Source organism: Bombina bombina, chromosome 5 (assembly GCF_027579735.1).
Source record: "Bombina bombina isolate aBomBom1 chromosome 5, aBomBom1.pri, whole genome shotgun sequence".
Taxonomy (NCBI): Eukaryota; Metazoa; Chordata; class Amphibia; order Anura; family Bombinatoridae; genus Bombina; species Bombina bombina.
The window spans coordinates 574,552,192-574,577,601 of record NC_069503.1 but is presented as its reverse complement, the minus strand read 5'-3'; positions in this window follow the sequence as shown (position 1 = coordinate 574,577,601).

Below are 25,410 nucleotides of genomic sequence, written 5' to 3'. Positions count from 1 at the left end.
TTCTTTACTGGTTACAGTTGGATGAAAACTGAGTTCTTCCACTCTTTTCATTTGTTAACCACTGATTAACCAATATTCAATTCACTTTAATAGTGGATACTTGCATTAGGCTTCTTTCATAAGACATAAAAAGAAACTGTGAAATTGCAAAAAACATAAAGGACTCATCTAAAAATTTTATAAAAAAATAAAGCCCCAGTATTCATATTTCTTATGTAAGACTTAATATGCAAATTGAATATTCTGTTATTATATCAAACATTTTTTATAGGGCTACACAGTCACGAGATGGTGGAAAAGAACAAACAGATTCATCAAATAACAGGTATGTTAAGAACATCAATTACTGCTTAGAAGGTACAGTAACATCAAAATTAAGCTTTCATGATTCAAATAGGGCATGCAATTTTAAAAAAACTTTCCCATTTGCTTTTATCATAAAATAGTTTTCTTGGTATTCTTTGTTGAAAGCTAAACCTAGGTAGGCTAATATGCTAATGTCTATGACATTGAAGGATGTCTCCTCTCTTTATTAGCTTTTCACAGCTAGACAACACTGGGTAACATTGTGCTCACTCCCATGGATTTATGTATGAGTCAGCACTCATTGGCTAACATGTAAGTTTGTAAAAAAAAAAAAAAAAAAAGCACGGAGATAAGGGGCAGTCCGCATAGGCTTAGATACAAGATAGTCACAGAGGTAAAAAGTATATTAATTAAATAACCATGTTGGTTATGCAAAACTGGAGAGTGAAGGGATTATTTGTCTTTTTAAATAATAAAAGTTTTCAAGTAGACTGTCCCTTTACAATTGAATTTTGAAATCCTTTAAATATGTAACACAAAAAATCTTATTAGAAAAAAGATGCTTATTTCATGAATAAACATCTTGTAAAAGTATTCGTACTTAAAATACTTACCCTGCAATCAAAGACATTAAAAAAACATTTCACGAGGAGGGTAAACATGTTAGCTATTGTGTACTAACATTGCTAAACTGCAATCCATAGAGCATGTTAGCAGTACATCTATCTATGTAGTTATCATTATATCAATCTATCTATACTGTGTGTATATATATATATATATATATGTATATCTGTGCATATATATATATATATATATATATATATATATATATATATATATATATATATATGAGCCACTGAATTATTGTATGAATAACTTTACATTCCTTATATTTCTAAGGTTCAAATCTAAGGGACCGATTTATCATTTGTCGGACGGACATAGCATACGCTGTCTGCATTTATCATTGCACAAGCATTTCTCGCTAGCAGGAGTTGTCAATCAACCCGATCGCATGCGATCGGGCGGATTGCTGTCTGCCGCCTCAGAGTTGGCAGACGAGTTAAGGAGCAGCAGTCTTAGGACCGCTGCTTCTTAAAGGGATAGTGAACCCAAATGTTTACTTTGTGATTCAGATAGAGCATGCAATTTTAAGCAACTTTCTAATTTACTCCTATTATCAATTTTTCTTCGTTCTCTTGCTATCTTTATTTAAAAAAAGAAAGTCCAGAAACCTGGACAGCACTTGTTTATTGGTGGATGAATTTATCCACCAATCAGCAAGAACAACCCAGGTTGTTCACCAAAAATGGGCCGGCATCTAAACTTACATTCTTGCTTTTCAAATAAATATACCAAGCGAATGAAGAACATTTGCTAATAGAAATAAATTAGAAAGTTGTTTAAAATTGCATGCTCTATCTGAATCACAAAACAAAAAAATGTTTATGTTTATTGTCCCTTTAACTAAAACATTTAAAAAATACTATTTACTTGAAAGTTTCAACTCTAGTGATAATCTCCATTGCACCTTAAACTTTAAAATAGTTATTGCAAGTCTGAGATATAAATACAACTCAGATAAAAGCTAACTGCAGCTATGATATTTATTTTTTATTATATAATAGGAGAATTATTATTTGTAACATTATGCAAATCTATCAGACAATAGAGATGTGCAAGGGGAAAACAATCATTTCTTCTGAATTTTTTTTTTTTAAATATATATATTTTTAGTTCATTTTTGTTCATGTTCGCATTTGTTTGAAATAAATTTAATTACAAATCTTTGTTTTAACTAAAATTTTCGTTTTCAGCAACAGTGCAGAATTTTGCTATTTTGAAGATGTAATCTGCTATTTTAGCTTTAGTTTTGTCATTTTATATAATTTTTTAAATGATGCTTTTATTAATACATCTAATTTTTGTGCACTGCATTATTGGTAAAACTAAAAAAAATCACCACTGCTACAGAATTTGGTGGCGCTATACAAATAAATGATAATAATAATAAATAGTAATAATAGTAATAAACTTTGCGATAAAACAGAACAAATGAAACAGATAACTTTTTTTAAAAAATATTAACTTACTGAAAACAAAAATGTCCCTTTAAGAGACACTAAGGGGTATATTTATTGATGTGGGAACGGACATGATACAATGTAGCATATCATGTCCGCCACACATCGATAAATGCTGACAGCATACGCTGTTGGCATTTATCATAGCACCAGCAGTTCTAAAGAACTGCTGGTGCAATGCCGCCCCCTGCAGATTTGCCGCTAGCAGGGGATGTCAATCAGCACAATTGTATAGGATCGGGTTGATTTCTTTTCGCGGCCTCAGAGCAAGCGGACAGGTTATGGAGCAGCTATCTTTAGACCGCTGCTTCATAACTTCTGTTGTTGGCGAGCCTGAAGGCTCGTGCGGAAACAGGGGCATCAAGCTCCATATGGAGCTTGATAAATCGGCCCCTAAGTGCAAATTAAACCAGCAGCAGCCGCTTGCAGCAATGCAACAAAAGGTAAGAAGAACTTTTTCAACTTAGCAAATAACCGTGACCATCTTTTTTTTTAACTTAGTACTACTGAACTGAAACAAAAAAATGTCCCTTTAACAGACACTAGAACTTTTTAAACGTAATATAACAAACTTAATAAAGAAATGATGAACTTGTTTTACTCAAACTATTAGCACTACTAAACTGCTGTACTAACTTTTAAAATGAAATATTTCTTTTTCAAGATACAATGAGTCCACGGATTTCATCCTTACTTGTGGGATTATGCCTCCTGGTTAGCAGGAGGAGGCAAAGAGCACCACAGCAGAGCTGTATAAATAGCTCCTCCCTTCCCTCCCAACCCAGTCATTCTCTTTGCCTGTGTTAGTAAGATAGGAGATGGCAAAGTGAGGTGTTAGTAAAGATTCTTCAATCAAGTGTTTATTATTTTTAAAGTAGTGCCAGTGTGTGCTACTTTGTTCTGGGGTGTAGCCTAAACCAGATCAGTCTTTACAGTAGGGCATTTGGTAATTTTAAAGCAATAGGAACTGGTGGGATGTAATTCTCACTGCGCCTCCTATACATATTTGCTGCCCTAATCCAGATAGCCTAAGCACTTTTAACTCAGGCTGATCTTTGTCCACAGGGCTATGGGAGGGAGAGGACCTCTGAAAACCTGCTGGACTGTCATGCTGCCGCGCAGCATTCAAGGTAAGTGCTAACTTTATTATTTCTGGGGACACATCTCTCAGAAGAAAGTGAGCACTAAATTACTTCCATTCACTTATCAAGGGCTGAGATTAATGAAAGGGCTCTTATTGTGATGGGACGGTTTTTAATGCACTGGGGCTGGGACCAAACAGTGTTATTTTACTCCCGGTAGGTGTATCATCAAGCATGCAAACCGGGCGAGGGCTAGTTTTTATTTTATGGAAACAGAAGGAGGTTTCAGAATAGAGTGTGTAACTCCCCACTCCCGATGTCGGTATTATACTTCTGGCCGATCGGGAGGTATGTTTTTTAAGAGACTACAGGGTGTTTTTAACGGCTCCATCTTGAAGTTGGCCGCCCGGGAGTTACTGTGTGATACGCCCATGATGGGCGGGACTTTGGTATAGTTCTGTTCTGGCGGCTCCATTTTTACTACTTTGCTGCCTGGGAAGTTTCAGTCTGATACGCCCATGATGGGCAGAGCTAGGCCACGCTACAGAAGGTTTGTGCGTCCTTGTTTTGCCTCATCCCGGTGCGCATTGTGAATCTGAAATGCGTGAATGAGTCTTGGCATAAGCTGGGAGCGTGATGTTACTATGGCAGGTCTAGAGCAATAAAAGTTTTGCTTGGAGCACTGCCTGCTTTTTGTCGGTCAGTCTTACTTTAGCTGACACAAAGGGTAAACGGATGCACTCGTATTGTGCATTTGAAACGCTGCTTACAGTTTCCTCCGGTTTCTAATTAACCATGTTAAAGCCCTACTCCATCTGTTTGCATATTTACTATAATGACACAAATATGGGATATATTTACACATTAAAGAAGACAGTAGTGTTTTTATTTCATTATTATGTTGGCTATGTGTTCTTTCAGTCATTATGACTCCGAATGGAACGAAGGTGCACAAAAATATCGTTCCTTTTGAGCTAAAGAGACAGTACCGTTTTTTGTGGGGTTCCTTTTATTTGATACATTCAGCTGTTCACTGTATAATACAGCTTTGTACTTAAAATGGAACAAGTGTACACATGAAATAAAGATTTTTTTCTGGCCCACATGCAGTGCTCTGCGGTTCCTTGCAATTTTCAGAGGGATTGTGTGCACAAGACAGGGTTGCTTTAATGTACATTACAATGTCTATTTCCAGCAAGGTTAAAATAATACTTGGATAATTTCTGACACAGAAATAAGAGGAGAATTTTTATATTACATTCTTTTTATTTCTGCAAGTTAATGTAGAGGAAAAATGTTATCCTTTTTTAAAAATTTAAAGTGTCAGTAACATATTTTCCTGTGTTAAATTTTATTGTAAATACTCCTTCTAAGGCGGTGCCTGTTAGGAGTCTGGTGATACCACAATTTTCTACTCTATAGTGTCCAACATAATTTATGACCCACAGGCAGTGCTCTGCGGTTCCTTTTAAAGACATTGCTTTTGATGTACATAGCGATGTCTTGTTACAGCAATGTTAATATGTTATTGAGTTGTTTCTGAATGACAGAAATCAAACATTCTTTTAAAATTTAAAGAGACAGTAATATTTTTTCTGTGTAAATTTTATTAAAAGAAGTGTGGCTGTTTTGTTTGTTAAATCATCCTTTGTGACGTAGGATGGTACTAAATCTCACAAGACTAAGTTACTTTAGATTTAAAGAGACAGTAACATCTTGTTCTATGTACGTTCTGTTAAATTAATTTCGGCTGTTTATTGCTAGTTTATCCTTTAGGACAGAGGATGCAACAAACGCACTCAGGAATAGTTGATTGTCAAATTTATTTTTCCTTTTTGAACCCACTCCCTCTTCGGCTATTGCTGTTTGGGTGTCTGTTAACACATGGCCACAGATTTCTCCTATAGTTTCCATTCAAAATTTTATGGCCCACATGCAGTACCCTGCGTTTTCTTCACATTCCACTGGGGGTTATGTTACATTCTATACTTTTACACGAGGTAAAAGCATTGCTAGAGGAATTGCTATTCCATAAGGTTCCTTCATGTTTCTGAGGCTCTCAGTTTCAGACGGAGTGGTACCTTAGGCCTTCCCTATATTTTCATGACTGTTTTTTATTGCTGACTCAGCTAAAGAGACTGGGTAACTCTCCTTAAGGGGAACGGTGTGGTTTCGACTTCACTACAGGAACTTCTATACCCTTAGAGGGTAGTCCTATTGGGAATAAACACACACCAGGGTTGTCAAGGGCAACCTTCTGTGTGCTTTGTTACCGTCACTAGTGTTACAACGTTTTGGTTTGTTGCACTGTCTGATGCTATTCAGTCAGTAGCTTCCTTGGATAACATCCAGGACTGGATAAAGGTTTTCATATGGCTGATTCCTTTATTTCAATTTATTCCCTTTCAGTTTTTATACTGGGGGCATTGGGCTCTGTCCCAGTCTTTGGGATCTTATGGTTGGAGCCTTGTTTTACGGTTATATGTTTTCAAAGTCCTTGCCAGGAGCTAACTTTGTAGAGACCTGGCTTGATATAAAACAGAAAAAAAGAAGAACACAGCCTGCTGTTGAATTAAAGACAGCATGGAGAACGTATCCCGGTCCGGAATTGGATCTTGTGGGGGCTGACTCTCCGTTTTTCGCTTAAGTTTGGTTTTAAGCTCAAATTTTTTTCTCTCAGAGGCAGTCTCTGCTTTCAATCTTGTCTGAAGCTTAGACAAAAGGAGAGTTGTCCTTGCTCTGTGCAGGAGATCTCTAGACCTGGGAGTGATGGTTCCAGTTTTAATACTGGTCCAGGATCTGGTTCTCGTAAAACGGGAATCCTCAAACCATTTTGTAAAAAAGGGTACTGTCCTTCAGGAGGGGTACTTTTATTGTGCCATTCCTCCCTTAATCCTAGTGGGTCATTTTATGACAAAGGTGGATTTACGATCAGGTACCTTCATGTGCCGTTCATGAGAATCGTCTCAAGTTTTTGGGTTTGACTTTCTGGACAAACACTTCTATTTGTGGTCCTTTCGATCTTACCATAGTTCCGAGTTCTTACAGAGACTCTGGGATCGCTATTGACGATGCTTCAATTATGAGACATTGCAATGGGCTTTATCTGGCTGATGTCCTATTCCCAGCGTCATCCTTGCAACAAGCAGGATTTACTCGGACATGGTGTTATACTTCCCGTGATCCTATGAAAGGAAGGTGTCTTTGGACAAGTGTTCCTTAGTCCCAAGTTTATTGGTAGTTTTTTCTTAGGAATCGTAACTGGTTCCATATCTATGTAGGATTTTCTGACTTAGGTCGGGAAATTGAATTTCTAGTTGAATATCTAGTTCTTCAATCCACCTCTCGGCCTTCAGTGGATTAGTACTTAGGTATAGTCAGACTGCTGGTGACAGCCAGCCACAATAGCTGGACAGGTAGCTCATTATGCTACAGCGAGGTGGCTGAACGTTGTGACAACCCAAGGGTTGCAGATTCGATCTCCAGTGTGGTCTACTCTGTCTTTCATCCTTTTAAGGTTGATCAACTGAGCAGTATTTTTTGTTTCTTACAATTCCGTTTGTTGCTTCCGCTTCAGGTATATGCAGTTAAAGGGACATTAAACACTAAATACATGCTAGATAGAATGATGCATTCAAAGAAAAGATTAGCCCATGACTAACATGTAGATTAATTTTTTAAAGTTTCATTAGTTGTTTAAAAAGTGCCAAAATAAGTGTAAAGTTTTAGTGTCTATAAAACACTGGGAGCTGCCATGTTGTAACTTGTATTACCTTCTCTGCTGTGGCCAATTAGGGTCAGTTATACATAGGTCACTAGAGTGTGCAGCCAATGGTTGTGCTGGATTTAACAGTGTTCTGCACTTCCATTACTAACAGGAACTGAAAAGCTCACAATTTCAGAATGGAATTACAGGCAAAGAGGACAAAATAAATAATGAAAGTATATTGCAGAGTTGCTTTATTATATACAATTTATCATATTATATTACCATCTCAAAGTGTTTAATGTCCCTTTAAGCATACTTGGCATATCAGCCAATCAGATTGAGCTCGCATTCTATTGGCTGTTCCGATCAGCCAATAGAATGCGAGCTCAATCTGATTGGCTGATTGGATCAGCCAATCGGATTGAACTTGAATCTGATTGGCTGATTCCATCAGCCAATCAGAATTTTCCTACCTTAATTCCGATTGGCTGATAGAATCCTATCAGCCAATCGGAATTCAAGGGACGCCATCTTGGATGACGTCCCTTAAAAGAGCCTTCATTCGTTGGTAGTCCGTCGGGCCAGCAGGATGTTCCGTGTCGGAGGTCTGCAAGATGGATCCTGAAGAAAGAAGATTGAAGACCCCGCTTGGAAGATGACATCACCCGGATGGAAGACTTCTTCAGCGCCGCTTGGAGGATCACTTTATCGGATGGAAGACTTCTTCAGCACCGCTTGGAGGATCACTTCATCGGATGGAAGACTTCTTCAGCGCCCCTTGGAGGATCACTTCTGCCGCTCCGGATCTCCTCTTCAGTTCCATCGGTGGCTCGGCTGAGTGAAGACGACTCAAGGTAGGATGATCTTCAGGGGGGGTAGTGTTAGGTTTTTTTAAGGTGGGGTTTGGGTTAGATTAGGGGTATGTGGGTGGTGGGTTTTAATGTTGGGGGGGTTGTATTTTTCTTTTACAGGAAAAAGAGCAGTTTTCTTTGGGGCATGCCCCGCAAAAGGCCCTTTTGAGGGCTGGTAAGGTAATAGAGCTTTGAACTTTTTTAATTTAGAATAGGGTAGGGAATTTGTACTATTAGCTTCACTGATTCTACAGCTTTATTCGCTCTACAGGATCTCTCTTGACTGTTACTTTATAATTTAAGGTCTGTTAAAGCTCTGAAATTAGAACTGCCTCTTAGGACTGATTAGCTCTGCCCTAGCTTGGTATTGCTACCTCAGCGGTGATTATACTTATTCTGGCTCTACACCGGTCTTCCTTTGCCTGCCTCCATAATAGCCTTCTTGAACTATTCACGCCCGGTTGCCTTGATAAATTGGCATCCCACGACTAATCACTCCTTCATATCCTTCGCTGATCACATCCCTCCCCCTATACTTCCCTTTTCAGAGGGTGGAATTCCCTCTCGCCAAGTCACTGTGCCCCCCTAGGGAGGGTTCTTCTTCTTCCCTCTCCTTCTGTTTTCCTCCTCTTATCTTCACTTGTTTTGACTGCTCTTGCACAGATATCACTCCGTAAGTTCACGAGTATATGGATACATTTTTGCACCTCCACTCTAAAACATCACCTTCTGCTATGGCGGCTAGACAAAGAGACAAGCGGAATAAAAAGTTCCCTAGATCCTCCCACTGAGGTGCAGATATCCACTAGCAACCCTCAAACACCAATGGAACCTATCGACATTCAATCTCTAGTTCTTTATATATCGGAAGCTCTTTCACCCAAATTTGAAACTCTGAAAAATGAGATTAAACTAGATATTGCACACTTAGCAACATAAGTCAAACAATTTGCTGACAGGCTCACAGAAGCAGAGCAAAGGATATCTGATCTTGAAGATATCACTGTAGAATATAATACTAAGTTTGAAGCTTCTACCACCATCCTCCTTAAGCTACAGAATAAAATTGAAGATCTAGAGAACCGCACAGGCAGGAATAATCTCAGAATAATTGGGGTCCCTGAAAAGAAACAATACGAGGACTTACACTAACTACTTACTTCTACAATCCCCCGACTTTTAAAGATTCCTGAGGGTTTCCCTAAACGTTCTATAGAAAGAGTACATAGAATAGGCCCAATTCCTCTGACCAAAACTAATATGAGGCCTAGACCAATTATTGCTAAATTTCTGAACTACCAAGACAAGGTTATATTCCTACAATCCTTTCGTAAATACCAACCCATACTCCTTGGGGAAGCTAAAATTCTTTTATTTCAGGACTATTCAGTAGAAACAGTCATGAAAAGAAGGGAAATAGCCCCAATATGCACAAAATTAATTCAGAAGGGAATACGAGCAACCATATTGCACCCCACTAGACTTAAAGTACATCTAGATAATTACACATATTTTTTCGATACAGCTGTAGAAGCAGGAAGCTTCTATGCTGAGAAGTTTGCTTTAGACTAAGTATGGAACAGTTGATATGAATCTTACACTTGACTTATTGTTTTTTAAATGTACTATTAGAATGAAGGTCCCCTGTACAAAGGTGGTATAGCCTCTCTGAAACATGGGTTCCCCCCCTTTTCCCTTCTTCTTTTTTTTTTCTCCTCTCTCCCCCTTTTTTTTTTTTTCTCTCCCTCTTTTCCTTCCCACTTCCTTTCTATAAAAAAATGGCTATGCTGAGTAGAGTTAAATTCACCTCCTGGAACATAGGAGGCCTTACGTCTCCTATCAAAAGGAAAACAGTACTATCACATTTGAGGAAAATTAACACTTCTATCGCTTTCTTGCAAGAAACACTTCTGAAAGCTGAAGAGATTCTCAAGCTCAAATCTTCCTGGGTTAGAGAAGTTTTTTTTCTCTCCCAGTATCAAAAGGAAGGGGGGAGTGGCTATTCTCATTGGTAAAAAACATTAAATATGAGATATTGCAGGTAGATCCTGATCCAGAGGGGAGATTTATCTTTTTAAAAATTAAAATCGATAATATTTTATATACGCTTTGCAATGTATATGCCCCCAATGTTTTTTTACAAGCTGGCTAATGACATGTGCAGAGGGTTATCTAATCATGGGAGGGGATTTTAACATGGCTCCTAAGTACCCTTTAGACAGACTCAGACAGGATCCCGTCCCTAAAAAAACTAAAGGGGATAAATTGGAGTCAAAACTTTTTTCTAGGCTATTTGCAAACCTGAAAGTTCGCGATGTCTGGAGATTGCAAAATCCTGATTGTTGTGACTATACTTACCTTTCAAAAGCACATAAATCGCTTTCAAGGGTAGATTTATTTCTACTTGATAAAAGGCTATGTAAATCACAAGTTCATGCTCAAATACTACCTATTGTTATCTCCGACCATGCCCCTATTTGTCTGGACTTTCAGTCTCAGGATCTAACACGAACGCATAATCGATTCTCATTCCCTACATTTCTCTCTACAGATCTTAAATTTAAAAACTGGTTGGAAGCCAAATTTAAGGAGTATGCTTATTTTAATCATGAATATATTTCTCGTCCTATATTATTTTGGGAAACTGCCAAAGCAGTTTTAAGGGGCCAAATACTAACCTATAGCAGTGATTTGCAACCTTTTTTTTGCCGTGGCACACTTTTTTACATTAAAAAATCCTGTGGCACACCACCATCCCAAAATTTTACAAAATCACACATTGTAGCCTAATACAGGATATATATATGCAGTATATATATATATATATATATATATATACACACACTGTACTGTGCTGTCATGCCATGCCTCCTACAAACTATACATGACATATTGACATTTATTCACAAACAATCATAATGATTGTCTGTGAATGAATGTCAATGTCATGGTTGTAAATGATGCCTGATGAGCCTGTCACATACCTCCCAATATTTCAAAATTTGAAAGAGGGACACCCCCTCACTGTTGTCAGTCTGCCCCGGCACACCTGAGGATCTCTCACGGCACACTAGTGTGCCACGGCACACTGGTTGAAAAACACTGGCCTATAGTGTGAGGAGAACTAAAAAACTTAAGCAGAGGGATAACTGAGATAGAAGTGTGTAAAGCAATTCAAATATTGTCTCATAACAACGCACCAGGTCCAGACGCACTCCCTAATGAATTCTATAAAATACTACACTCTTCCATTACACCATATTTAACTTAATTATTTAATTTCATATAGATAGAGGGAAAAGAACCAACAGTCAATTTTGCTGCTTCTTATACTACTTTAATACTAAAACAAGGGAAGGATCCAACAAAAAAGGAATCTTATTGGCCTATCGCCCTACTTAACACAGATTATAAACTTTTAACCCCAATATTAGCACAAAGGCTTCAAACTATACTCCCTCCTATTATCCACTAAGATCAAGCTGTTTTAGAAATTCTGCTGCTAAAATACGAGAACTTCTCCTTGTCATAGACTACTTCAAAACATTGGGGGCTCAGGATCTAGCATCCTTGATAAGGCAATAATATCCATAGACGCCGAAAAAGCCTTTGATTCAGTTCATTACGACCATCTTCTTTTTACTCTGGATCAATTTGGTATAAGGGAGAACTTTATCAAATTTATTAGTAATCTCTATCAAAAGGCCTCCACGAAGATATTGGTGAATGGTCATCTGTCATAGGACATAGAACTACAACTACAGCGACTACTACTCTTTCCCCGCTCCTGTTTGATATCTCCATTGAACCACTTGCCATAATAGTAAGGCAGCAACTCGATTGAATTGAAGTAGGTAAGAAGGAGCTGAAGTTTGCCCTCTATGCGGACAATGTTCTCATCTATATGGTCAATACGAGAATAAATATACCCAAGATCCTGTCTATAGTACAACAGTTTGGATCATTCTCGGGATATAAGGTCAATAACACAAAACCTGAATTACTTTGGATTAAGCAGACAGAGGACTCTCTAGTGAACATCCCTTTTTCTATAGCTCAGAAATCTTTCCGCTATCTGGGCATTAACATCTCTTCTAGTCCAGATACCTGGTATTCCCTTAATATTACTCCAACTCTAAACAGAATTAAAGATATCCCTCTTTCCTTATCTGGACAAATAGCAGCTTATAAAATGATGATCTTACCCAAACTTTTATATATTTTACAAAATATCCCTCTGTTTCTTAAACAGAAGTATATTGATCATCTTAACTCTATTTTGAGACTATTTATTTGGCAGAGCAGAAGGCCCAGGATATCTCTTTTAAAATTGTCGCTCCCTTTGAAATATGGTGATCTCGCCTTTCCGGACATTAGGGCTTACAACCAAGCTTTCTTGGTACGTACAGTTATTGATTGGTTATTTTCTCAGAATGATGTAACAAATAATGATCTAGAAAAAAATATAACATACCCTCTATATCCAGTAGCACTTATACATTGTGACACTGATATGATTCCGCCTGAAATAAAGAAATTCAAATCTATATATTATCCAATCCTTTCTTGGAAAAAGATCTGCACCTCATTGGCTGTGGAATATCGTGTTTCCAGGTTTATCCCATTTTTGGGTAATCCTCAGTTCCAAGCAGGATTACAGACAATAAATTATACAGATTGGAAAGCAGTAGGTCTTCCCAATATACATCAGATTTTAGACTTTGATAGAAGATGTGTTAAATCATTTGACTCTCTTAGAATAGAATTTAATCTTCCGCACAAGAATTTTTTCGCTTATCTACAGGCGAGACATTACGCTCTTAAACTTAGGCACGACTATGGTTGGAACTGGTCTCTGGGGAGTGTCGGGAATTGGCTCGCTGTAGCTAAAACTGGATACATGTCAATCACTCCAGGATATTCCATTTTGGTGTCTGTTAGGGGTACAAATAATCTTGAAAAGATCCAGACCAAGTGGGCTGAACTGGTAAAGCAAACCCTTAATCCCCAGTTACTCTATTTTTCAATTCAAGAGACTGCTCACGTAACTCTTTCCTCCTCGTGGAGAGAATCCCATCTAAAATTACTTTACATGTCACATTTTACTCCAGAAAAGGGATCCAAGTGTGGAAGTAGTAGCTTCACTGTGTGCGTGTGCCCAAAATGTTCTTTTCCATCGGCAGACCTCTTGCACATGTTATGGGCTTGCCCAAAAATCAGAAACTTCTGGCTTAAACTTCAATTTTGACTGAATAAAATACTGGACCCTTCCTGTGTGACCCTTTCACTAATAATCATAGTCTTTCTTTTTCATAACTCAGGGAATGAGGAAGGTACAACTAAAATTATTAATATGACCATATTAGCCGCCAGATACCTTATTTTTAAAAAATGGAAACTGAGAACAACCCCTAGCATAGCAGAAATTAAGAACTGTTTAAAGAGACAATATATTCTTGAACAAATTGATACTAACCCAGATAATGAGCAGGACATTAGGAGACTCTTTGCTAAATGGTCATTCTTTATTAAAGCTCTCCCACCTAGTGAAATTGATTGCCTGATATATCCCTTCAGGAATTCAGAATTGATTATGCTTGGTATGTGGTAATATATTCTCCTCTATAATAATAATAATTTTTTCTTCCCCTCTTCTTCCTTTGTTTCCTCCCCCTTCCCCTTTCCCTCCCCCCCTTTTTTTTTTGGTTGGATGACTGTTCTAAGGAGAAAAAAAATCCCAATTCAGATACAGAAAATCTTATTTTATTGATCGGAACAAATGGGGCGGGCCTATATTCTGTCTAATTTCTGTTTTTGTTTATTATTTGCTACCTTGGTCTGCTGTATTCTGTGTTTATATAAATACTTTTGTTTAAGTTCGCATATTGATTTAAAGAAAAATGAACCTTGAATTGGTTCTAAATAAAATATAAAAAAAAAAAAAATTGTATGTGTGTGTGTTATGTCAGAAATCTTTTGCAAACATATTTACATGACCCAAAGTTCCTTTTTTGGTTCTAAACAATGTTGTGTGTCCTATCTCTGTGTTTATTTATACCACATTATGTATATATTGTGTAAATGTATTATTATTATGATTGAATAATTGCAAATATATTGATTAGCAACATATTTGGTGCAAAGTGGAGAGTGAATTATTCTAATTCTTTTTAATATTGTACATACATACTTTAGTATGTGTACAGTATATATATATATATATATATATATATACACACACAGAGAGAGAAGCACACTCAAAGGAATGAACAACGGGCTCAATACTATTGATTAGCCTGTTCTATGGCGATTTACCACCTGGGTGCAGCTTCTGTTTAGCCCAGTAATTCTTTTCACAGAGAAGAACTTTCCTGTAGTATATCAGTCTGATCCCGCCCTATTACGGTCAGTCCAGCGCCAAAATACCAGGCAATTCCTCTCTGAACAAGGAACACAGCAACCCCAGACGATCGTTTTGGCCTTTATATATATATATATATATATTATATATATATATATATATATATATATATACATACATAGAAAGTAATGAAGAATGCACTCACCAGGACTTTTCAAAGTTTTATTCCAATTATGTGAAAGTTTTCAGGGGATTAGCCCCTTCCTCAGACATACAAAATACAATATGAGCAAAAACCCACACCAGACACCCTTATAAAGGTGGGCCAGCCAATCACATGCTCTCCACAGTAAGGTGCCTCCCACAAGTGAGGACACCCCCATGGCAACTAATGAGTCAGACCCAAACAGCAAAAATAGTGAACATAAATACGTAAAATGAACAGCAGGACAAGATTGGTCATAAGCAGGGCAATACAAAATGTATAAGTTAAATAAGTTAAATACATTGTATAGAACAAATCAAAGTTCCTATCCAAACAAGATCAGCATCTTTAAACATGAAATCCATAAATCATGAAAGCACATAAATACATAGGAAAGTGCATCAAAGGCATTGTAAGGCATAATGTGTGTTAATCTGTGTTAACATATGGGCATGTCAGAAACTCAGAAGAGGGGGGGGGGAGGCTATGTGTACACTGTGCTGCAGAAAAGCCAACAGTCAACATTGTTAAACCAAATAATTGCAAGTAATTGAAAATAATTGACAATAATTCAAATGTCTGCAAATGATGTGTGTCCCCCTAAAAGCATTAGTTAACCAATATATACACATGTACATTACCAATGTCTGTAAGGGGCCAGGGTTCATATTTGTTTAAGGGCAGATGTAAGGCAGTTGCAGAAAATGGCAGTTTGCAGAAAAAAACGGGAAATTCAAAAAGGCTCTGTCTGCTTGGTTGTCATAGGGCAACCCATGTATACAAGAAAAGGGCCATAAAACTATGTAGCAATAGCAGTAGCAGACAATGGAGAGTAGTTATGCACAGAGAAGTGCAACATCACGGCGCTAATGTATTCAATTGTTACATTTGTCAGTTTACTACTTATTCATATAGCTATGTGCGTGTATATAGTCAAAAAGGCATATCACATACCAATGTCCATTATGTTCTCCAGCGCTGTGAAACATCGGGGGGGGGGTGGGGGAAGAGAAAAACCGTGGAACTGTCATTGTAAGCAGCAAGGCAAGCGTTACCGGTCGGTTGCCATAAGCAACCCCAATCAAACAGCTACCATAAGACATTTTAAAAATTACAGCAGCGCTGAGAAGGGGGCTTATTAAATAACGATAAAAAGTAAAAAGAAATGTCAGCCAAGCAACAAGTAAAGCCCGTGCCTGATGTCAAAAAATAGCAAAGCATGTAATGTAATGTGGTCAGAAGCGGCACCTGGTTGGCTATGTGCATGTAAAAATCATCCTAGGGGATTGTCAATGAAAGTTATATAGTACATTGAAAGTTATATAATACAAGTTATACAATACAATGAAAGTTATATAATACAATGAGAAGGTGGCAGACCCTCCAGTGGATGAAATATGGGAGGATGTAAGAGCAGATTAAATCAGACATACTTCATTGTATATCACAAATATGAACTACAATTAATCAAGCATTGTAAACATTTGTAAACGTAAATACATATTAGAGCTATCAAAATGGAAATTGATAGAGTCCCAAAGTCAAAAATCACAAACACACCTGCCAATCTAGATGTGTATTGAGCCCTTTTTATATTAGGGTCTCCAGAGTATAGGTCCAGCGGGCTTCCTTTCTAAGTAGAAGTGTATTTCTGTCACCCCCCCCTGCTGAGGGGAGGGACATGGTCAATAATAGTGTACCTGAGGTCCTTGACTGTGTGGTTGCAGTTGGCGAAATGGCGTGCCACCGGTTGCTCTGAAGTTCCATTTTTTATAGCCAATCTGATGGCCGACCGATGGTTAGCCATTCTTGTGCGTAGGTCATCTGTCGTTTTACCCACGTAAAAAAGACCACAAATACAGTGTAGCAAATAAACTATATGTGTAGTGGTACAAGTTAATCTGTATTTGTGGTAGTACTTTTTCCTCTTATGTGGGTGCGTGAAGTAATTGCCAGTTGTTAAGGCACTACACGTAGTGCAGCCGATGCACCTAAATACACCTTTTTTATCCAATTTGAGCAAGGTACCCTTGGTATAACTCTTAACTGGGTCAGTTTTTACCAATATGTCCCTTAGGGATCTGGATCTCCTAAAGCCAATGCGGGGTGGGGGCATTTGTTGAAACGGTAAGGCGGGGTCCGTGTTAATGACATGCCAATTGTCCTGTAGGTGTTGGCTGATTTTCTGTTTGTCCCCAGTATAGGTGGTCACAAAGGTCATCCTAGGGGTATTTTTATCATCCCTATTAGTATCTTGATTAGTCAATAGTTGTGTTTTTTGTTGTGCCAGAAGTTTTGGAGGATAACTCCGCTGTGTGAATCTATTAGCCATTTCAATTAGTTGTAGATCCTTGTGCGAGTCCAGAGAGTTATTTCTAATGACCCTTTGTAGTTGCGATTTTGGTAATGCGCTTTTTAGCGCTGGGGGATGGAAAGATGTGTAGGATAGGAGTGAATTCCTATCTGTATCTTTCCTGAATAGGGTGGATTTTAGTTTATCACCATCCTTAAACAGGCGTATATCTCTACCTATGTATTTATGTGCTTTCATGATTTATTGATTTCATGTTTAAAGATGCTGATCTTATTTGGATAGGAACTTTGATTTGTTCTATACAATGTATTAAACTTATTTAACTTATACATTTTGTATTGCCCTGCTTATGACCAATCTTGTTGGCTTTTCTGCAGCACAGTGTACACATAGCCTCCCCTCCCCCCCCCCCCCTCTTCTGAGTTTCTGACATGCCCATATGTTAACACAGATTAACACACATTATGCCTTCAATGCCTTTGATGCACTTTACCTATGTATTTATGTGCTTTCATGATTTATGGATTTCATGTTTAAAGATGCTGATCTTGTTTGGATAGGAACTTTGATTTGTTCTATACAATGTATTTAACTTATTTAACTTATACATTTTGTATTGCCCTGCTTATGACCAATCTTGTCCTGCTGTTCATTTTATGTATTTATGTTCACTATTTTTGCTGTTTGGGTCTGACTCATTTGTTGCCATGGGGGTGTCCTCACTTGTGGGAGGCACCTTACTGTGGAGAGCATGTGATTGGCTGGCCCACCTTTATAAGGGTGTCTGGTGTGGGTTTTTGCTCATATTGTATTTTGTATGTCTGAGGAAGGGGCTAATCCCCCGAAAACGTTCACATAATTGGAATAAAACTTTGAAAAGTCCTGGTGAGTGCACTCTTCATTACTTTCTATTTACCTATCTGCTGCACCCTGGGCATGTGCTTGTCTACTTTGAACTATATATATATATATATATATATATATATATATATTCATTTATATATTTATATGTATGTATGTACATATGTATCTATATACATGTAAATATATTGGAAGTGGAGGGCCCTCTAGTGGGCCTGTAGCAAAATTAAGGGATAGCTGACTTGAAGTCTTGAGGATTCTAGAAGTGTGTGTATGCTACAATGTTGCAAATGTGTGGGAGGGTGTACCTCTTGCCTTTATAGGGTCCTGTTCCAGTGGATTCGGCCTCTTCCTGCCTCCAGACTTCGAGGAGAACTTTCTTCTGTGCTGGATATCTTGAACTTTAGGCCCCAGGGATCATGAAGCATGCCAGGCGTACTTCTTTGCCTCCCAGGAGGTACAGGGATGCGGTGGTGGAGCCTTCAAGAAGAAAGAGACCTGCAGGAGAAAATGAGGAGTCAGACCTGGATGATGTGGTACCCCCTACCCCCCCAAGTTAGGGTTCCCAGTAGGCCCTCCATTGCTACTAGACAGAGGGTTAGGAGGGAGCTCAGTTACACCCCTTCTAGCAGGGCGGGGGCCGGGGCAAGCACCAGGGCTAGGGGAAGAGGAGCAGGGAGAGCGGTTCCCAGTGTTGATTCTGCCCAGGTTTCTGCTAGGACTGGGCCTGAGGTAGGGGGAGCTGGGGAGCATGGAGCAGACATTGGGGCACTTATGCAGCAGCTCCCGGGGCTTCCGCCGGGCGCTCTGGCCACTGTCTTGGCCCTTGCCCAGTCTCTGGCCTCTGGCCGGGGGTCGGGCGGCATAGTGCAGGGCCTGGATGGTGCCGGAGGGTCTGGGGTTATTGCCGGTGGCTGCCGCGGCCGGGCGGGCTTGAGGCCTTCTAGCAGCGTGGGGCGTGGCCATGCCCCCGCACGTAACGTGCGTCGCGTCTCCTCCCCCTCTGACGGATCTTCTTCTGGGGAGGAGCGCGGTCGCACGCGCACACAACGCCGCCCTGCTGACCAGCCGGAGGAGCCTTCCGGAGCAGCCCCTAGTAAGTTGGGGAGACTCCGGGTGGCGACGACGGCCGCAGGGGGCAGGGGGGGCGGGTACCGGGCAGGTGGTGAGTGTGGCTGCAGGCGAGGAGCATAGGCGGCAGGTGAGAGGCTCATGTGTTAGAGGCGCAGATGACGCCATCACGGCAGATGGGGACCCCATGGGTCACAGGCAGCAGGTTATACCTCCAATAGAAGCGGAGGTTGTGGTGCTGAGGGGTAGTGGCTCGAATGGTGCTGTTGCCGGTATGAACAGGGATCTTATCATGAGAGATCAGCCACAGAGTCAGGAGCAAAGTGTGAGAGTTTGCAGGGGACAAAGTTTAGGTGCAAATGATGCCCCCTACTTTCAAGAAGCGGTACGTCCGCAACAGGCCCCTGAGCAGCAGAGGGAGCAGATAGCTAATAGACAAGGCAATGAAAATGTGACTCTTGGGTCAGGTACTATAGGTAATGTAGATGCTTCTAGGCAGGGCCAGTTGAGGGGTGTGAATGCACGTGTGGACAGTGCGCAGATCGCTGCTGAGGTACAGCGCGAGGTGAGAGAATGCGTTAGTCAGGCATTGGGTGTTCAGGAGGATTTGATTAGAAGGGCGGTGGCTGCAGCACTTGGGGTGCAAGAGAGGGCTAGGGGTGTCGAAAAGGAGGGTGCGGCCCCATCTGCGGCCCTCTTCGTCACTCAGAGTACTCCCCAGTCTGTTTTGTCTCCTCAGGTGTCATCAGGTGCTGAACGCAGAATGGAGGCTGGTACAAGCGGCCATTGCATGGCAAATGGAGGAGCTGTGGGACTTGCTAGCATTTCAGAAGGCGGACAACCACAGCCATCGGAAGGAGTGTCGCAGCAGCTGTCTCAAGCTGGTGAGTGCACAATCACTGATATTACACACACTAACATGGGGTCTTCCTCTAGTGACTCAGGTTCTGATAGCGAGGCAGGGCTGGGTTTAGTGGGAAAGGGCCAACAACAAATGTTTAGAATGATTAAAAAATTAGTGGCAGCGCAGGTGCAGGCGAAGGCAGGCACGCAGGGCGTCGTGGAGAACAATTCCTTAGCGCAAGCGGGAGTTGCGCCGGCGGGGCAGGTGGCATCAAGAAAAGTGGCGGTGCATGGGGATTCCTACCCATGCCTAGTCCACTCACTTTACGGCCATTTGAAGGCTAAAGTGATTAAAAAGATCCAAGAGGGTAGATATGTGAATATCTACGAACTCACTCCGGAAGCCTGTAGAGCTAAGGAGTGGGCGGCCGAGGGCTCGGGCCCCAAGAAAGTTAGGCGCCAGGAAACTTATGAGGAATGGCAGGCTGGATATAGGGTGTTGGCGTCCTGCTATGTTGATAGGTGGCCGACTCAGGGGCATAACCTTTTTAAATATCAAGACACTATTGGTGATATTTACAAAAGGTTCAGGGAAGGTGCTTGGCGGGACTACGATGTGGCGTTTCGCAAGAAAATGGTGGGTAACCCCATCTTACACTTCGGGACGCAAGATATGCACCTGTGGTCTAAGTTGGGGCGCGAGAGGTCTACTTCGCCAACCGGGGCGGCGAAGCCTGGGACGCAGCGGTCCTTTCCGCGCCCGAAGAGGCGGGGGAGGGAGTGCTGGAAATTCCAGGACAAGCAGTGTGACAGGGGAGCAAATTGCTCCTTTCGGCACATCTGCAAGTTTTGCAGCGGACCCCACCCGGGGGCAGAATGCGCGAATAGAAGGGGAGCCGGTGCACCCTCCCCGATTAGTAGAGGGGGACCTGGGGGCAAGGGCCCCAACTCCACTTAGGTACGAGAGGATGGCGCCGTGGCTGGCGCTGTATCCTGACGGCGAGGCAGCGGCAGTCCTGTCGTCGGGATTGAGGGTGGGGTTTAGGATACCGATTACATCGCAAGTAACTGGGTCCTCCGTCCACCGTAACCTAAAGTCAGCTTATGAGTTCCCGCACGTAGTGAGGGAGAAGCTGGATAAGGAACTGAGGCTGGGGAGGGTGGTCGGCCCATTTCGGGAACGACCAATCGCGGATCTAGTAGTCTCTCCACTGGGGGTAGTTCCCAAGCGGGAGAAGGGGAAGTACAGGCTCATTCACCACTTGTCTTATCCCAAGGGGGTGTCAGTGAACGATGCGATAGATCCGGACCTCAGTTCCGTGCATTATCAGTCCTTTGACGAGGCACTGGAGGTGGTTCGCTCTCGGGGTCGCGGGGCCTTGATGGCCAAGCTGGACATTGAGTCCGCCTTCCGCTTGCTCCCACTTCATCCTTCCTCATTCCGGCTGATGGGGATGAAGTTTGAGGGTGAATTTTTTGTTGACAGGTGTTTGCCCATGGGCTGCTCCTTGTCATGTGCCCTTTTTGAATGCTTCAGCTCCTTCCTGCACTGGGTAGTGCAGAGGGCGTCTGGGGGCGGGGCCGTGGCTCACTACCTGGATGATTTCCTGCTGGTAGGGGGTCCAGATACTGACGAATGTGCGGCATTGATGCGGGTGATGCAGGATATTACAGCAGAGTTTGGAGTGCCGCTCGCGCACGAAAAAACGCAGGGACCATGTACCTGCCTGACGTTCCTAGGCATAGAGATCGACACTGTTGCCTCCCTATGCCGGCTCCCAAAAGATAAAGTCGACCGCCTACTTGGGGCGGTTCAATCAGCATGTCGCGCGGAGCATATCTCCATTACTGAGCTGCAATCCCTTCTGGGATTGCTTAACTTTGCGGGGAGGGCGATCCCCATGGGGAGGGTCTTCAACCGCAGGTTAGAAGCTCAATTGAAGGGGCCTCGGACGCTTAGCCACAAGCGTCGGGTGACAGAGGAGATGAGGGACGACCTGAGAGTTTGGGAGAGGTTCCTTGTTCATTTTAACGGGGTCTGCCTTTGGAGAGACGGGCCCATTTCCAATCAAGCCTTGCATCTGTTCACGGATGCCGCGGGCGGGTTTGGCTATGGAGCCTATTTAGACGGAGACTGGAGTGCGGAGCCATGGCCAGAGGGCTGGGCTGCCGCGGGTCTCACGCGTAACCTTACGATGCTAGAACTCTTCCCTATTGTGGTAGCAATAGAACTATGGGGAGAGAGGCTGTCAAATCGGTCAGTAATCTTCTGGTCAGACAATATGAGCGTGGTATATGCCATAAACAGGTTGTCAGCAACCTCACCGGTGGTGGTGACCTACCTACGGCACCTCGTCTTGCGGTTTTTGCAGCTTAATGTTCGCTTCACAGCACGGCACGTCCCAGGGGTGAGCAATGTGATAGAAGATGCCCTTTCCAGATTTCAATGGGATCAGTTTAGAAGGGTAGCCCCGAGGGCGGCAGCTGAGGGTCTAACGTGCCCTCTTTTCCTTTGGCAGCTGGTGGGGGTTGGGAGTCCATCCTCCCCATGATCAGGGCATCGCTGGCTCCTAAGACGTGGGCTGCGTATTCGGCGCATTGGAGGGCATGGGAGCGTTTCAGCTTGCAGAAGGGCTTCTTGTTGTGTCAGGCGTCTCAGGTACACGTTCTAGAATGGCTTGCGTGCTTGAAGCTTGAGGGTATGTCCAGATTGTCAGCTTTGAGCAGGTTAGCGGCATTGTCCTTTTTCAATAAAGCCTTAGGTTTCAGGGATTATACAGGTACTTTTCTAGTAAGGCAGATCTTGAAGGGATGGGGCCGGTTGGCCCCACCCGCAAAGGATCGGAGGGAGCCGATCATGACGGAAAGATTGCGCTCGTTGGTGGTAAATCTGGGGGCAGTGTGCAGTTCAGCCTACGAGGCGGTCTTGTTTCGGGCTGCTTTCGCGCTGGCATTTGCGGGGGCGCTGAGGATAGGCGAAGTGGTCGCCTCCTCCACAAGAGGGGAGGTAGGCGGTATTAAAGTGGGGCACGTAAGGACCACGGACGATTGCGTGCTCTTGCTCATTCCCAGATCCAAAACTGATCAGGATGGGAAAGGGGCCTGGTTGCCTTTAGCCAGACACGAATACACAGAGTGCTGCCCGGTATCGAGCGTGGCGGATTATTGCCGTGTACGGCCGGTCGGAGGACTACAGTTTCTCGTGCACGAGGACGGTAGTTCACTTTCAGCTTTCCAGTTCCGCAAAGTGCTTGCCAAAGTGGCGGCGGCAGCGGGATTGGATCCATCTAAGATTGCGCCGCATTCATTCCGCATCGGGGCAGCGACTAGTGCTGCGGCCTTGGGGTCGTCGCAGGCGGTCATTAAGAAAATGGGGCGTTGGAAGTCTGAGCGATATAGGGGCTATATTCGCCCATTGCATGCTTAGTGATGAGGGTGTGTAAGGTGTGTAACCTCTTGATTCCTTCCCGACTTGGTGGGGAGTGGGGGGGGTGAGAAAGGGGTATTGCCAGTGGTTTGTCACCATTTCATTGTCCCCATCCATGTTGTTATAGGTACAGGAAAGACCCCGGTGCGCGTGTGGATTATTGGGCACTCCTTTATCCACTGGGCGGCTATCAGGGCGCATCATTCCCCGGGAGGGCAGCAGCTAGGATTGGCAGCATCCAGGGCTAACATTCGCTGGCTCGGGCGCAGGGGTCTTAATTGGAGGGAGCTTCCCGCTCTGTTACAGGATGCACATAGGAGGTGGGGAAAGCCTCAAGTGATTGTTGTGCATCTGGGCGGAAATGACTTGGGATCCATTCCCGTGTTGGATTTAATACGGATTATGGTTGCGGACATTAAGTGGGTGTGCACATGGCTTCAGGATGTGCGGATAGGTTGGTCTAACGTGGTTGCACGGCTGCGTTGGCGTCACATTGTGACACAGAGGGCAGCGTACAATGTCCGCAAGAAAGTTAATAGGGAAGTGGGGAGAGCGGTCACGGCCGTGGGAGGTTTCGTCATTAGGCATGACACTATTACGGCCGACAAGAAGGCCCTTTACCGACCGGATGGGGTTCACCTGGCGGACGTCGGGTTGGACATTTTCCTGGCTAACCTTAGGACAGCCATCTCATCGGTTGTTTAAAATGAACATTTATTAGGGCATTAGTTAGTTTCAAAGTTCTGTGCTATGGTTGGCATCCGACCGTTGATAACACAGCGTTATTTATATATAAAAAAAAAAAAAAAAAAAAAAAGTTGAATTTGGTTGTATGTTATATTGTTATACTGTTATTTAAGGGCTATGTTGGTTAAGTGTGGCGGCAAGAGGCGTCTTTTGTGGCGGTCGGGCAAGGCCCTGGGAGCGGGCGCAGTGTGAGCAGAGTGACGGCCCGAACACAGGGAGAGGTGTCGCCCACTAAGTGCCGGCTTAGGGGTTCCTCTCCCCCCTTTTAAAGAGCTGCAGGCCGAAGAGCTCTACATAACAAAATCTCTCTCACTGTGCCAATGAGCGTGCGCAACCCCTGTGCCACGCTGCAGACATCGGAGGGGCCTTGTCCGTCAATAAGTAGGGGTTAGTTAGCTAGAAGAAGATGCCGCCACCAACTGGAATGAACTTGCTACAAGTTCAGGGATAGGTTGATTTGAGCTGCCTAATTATTGGCTAGATTAGGCAGAATTCAATTTGTTTAATAAACGCGACCGTGACCGGTCTTTTCCCCAAAGCAGTTGTGTTGTGTTTTTATTGAAAAACGTAGGACGTAATAGGAGGTTTATCCCTTATGGAAGTGGAGGGCCCTCTAGTGGGCCTGTAGCAAAATTAAGGGATAGCTGACTTGAAGTCTGGAGGATTCTAGAAGTGTGTGTATGCTACAATGTTGCAAATGTGTGGGAGGGTGTACCTCTTGCCTTTATAGGGTCCTGTTCCAGTGGATTCGGCCTCTTCCTGCCTCCAGACTTCGAGGAGAACTTTCCCCGCCCGTCCCTGGATGAAGGTATGTGGCGGCAAGTTAGGTTAAGGGTAAGTCAGTCCTCGGCGGGGGTAGGTTTAGTTGAACCAGCCCCATAAGCCCGAGGTTGTAATTTAGTCATCCACCTCTCTCATACGTGTTGGACGATTCGTTTGGAGAGGATGCCTTACTGGGTTGGTGAAATTGTGCCCTAGCTGGCGGTCGGGCAAGGCCCTGGGAGCGGGCGCAGTGTGAGCAGAGTGACGGCCCGAACACAGGGAGAGGTGTCGCCCACTAAGTGCCGGCTTAGGGGTTCCTCTCCCCCCTTTTAAAGAGCTGCAGGCCGAAGAGCTCTACATAACAAAATCTCTCTCACTGTGCCAATGAGCGTGCGCAACCCCTGTGCCACGCTGCAGACATCGGAGGGGCCTTGTCCGTCAATAAGTAGGGGTTAGTTAGCTAGAAGAAGATGCCGCCACCAACTGGAATGAACTTGCTACAAGTTCAGGGATAGGTTGATTTGAGCTGCCTAATTATTGGCTAGATTAGGCAGAATTCAATTTGTTTAATAAACGCGACCGTGACCGGTCTTTTCCCCAAAGCAGTTGTGTTGTGTTTTTATTGAAAACGTAGGACGTAATAGGAGGTTTATCCCTTAATGTATTTATGTATATATATATATATATATATATATATGTATATATATATATATATATATATATATATATATATATATATATATATATGTAAATATATATATATATATATGTATATATGTGTGTA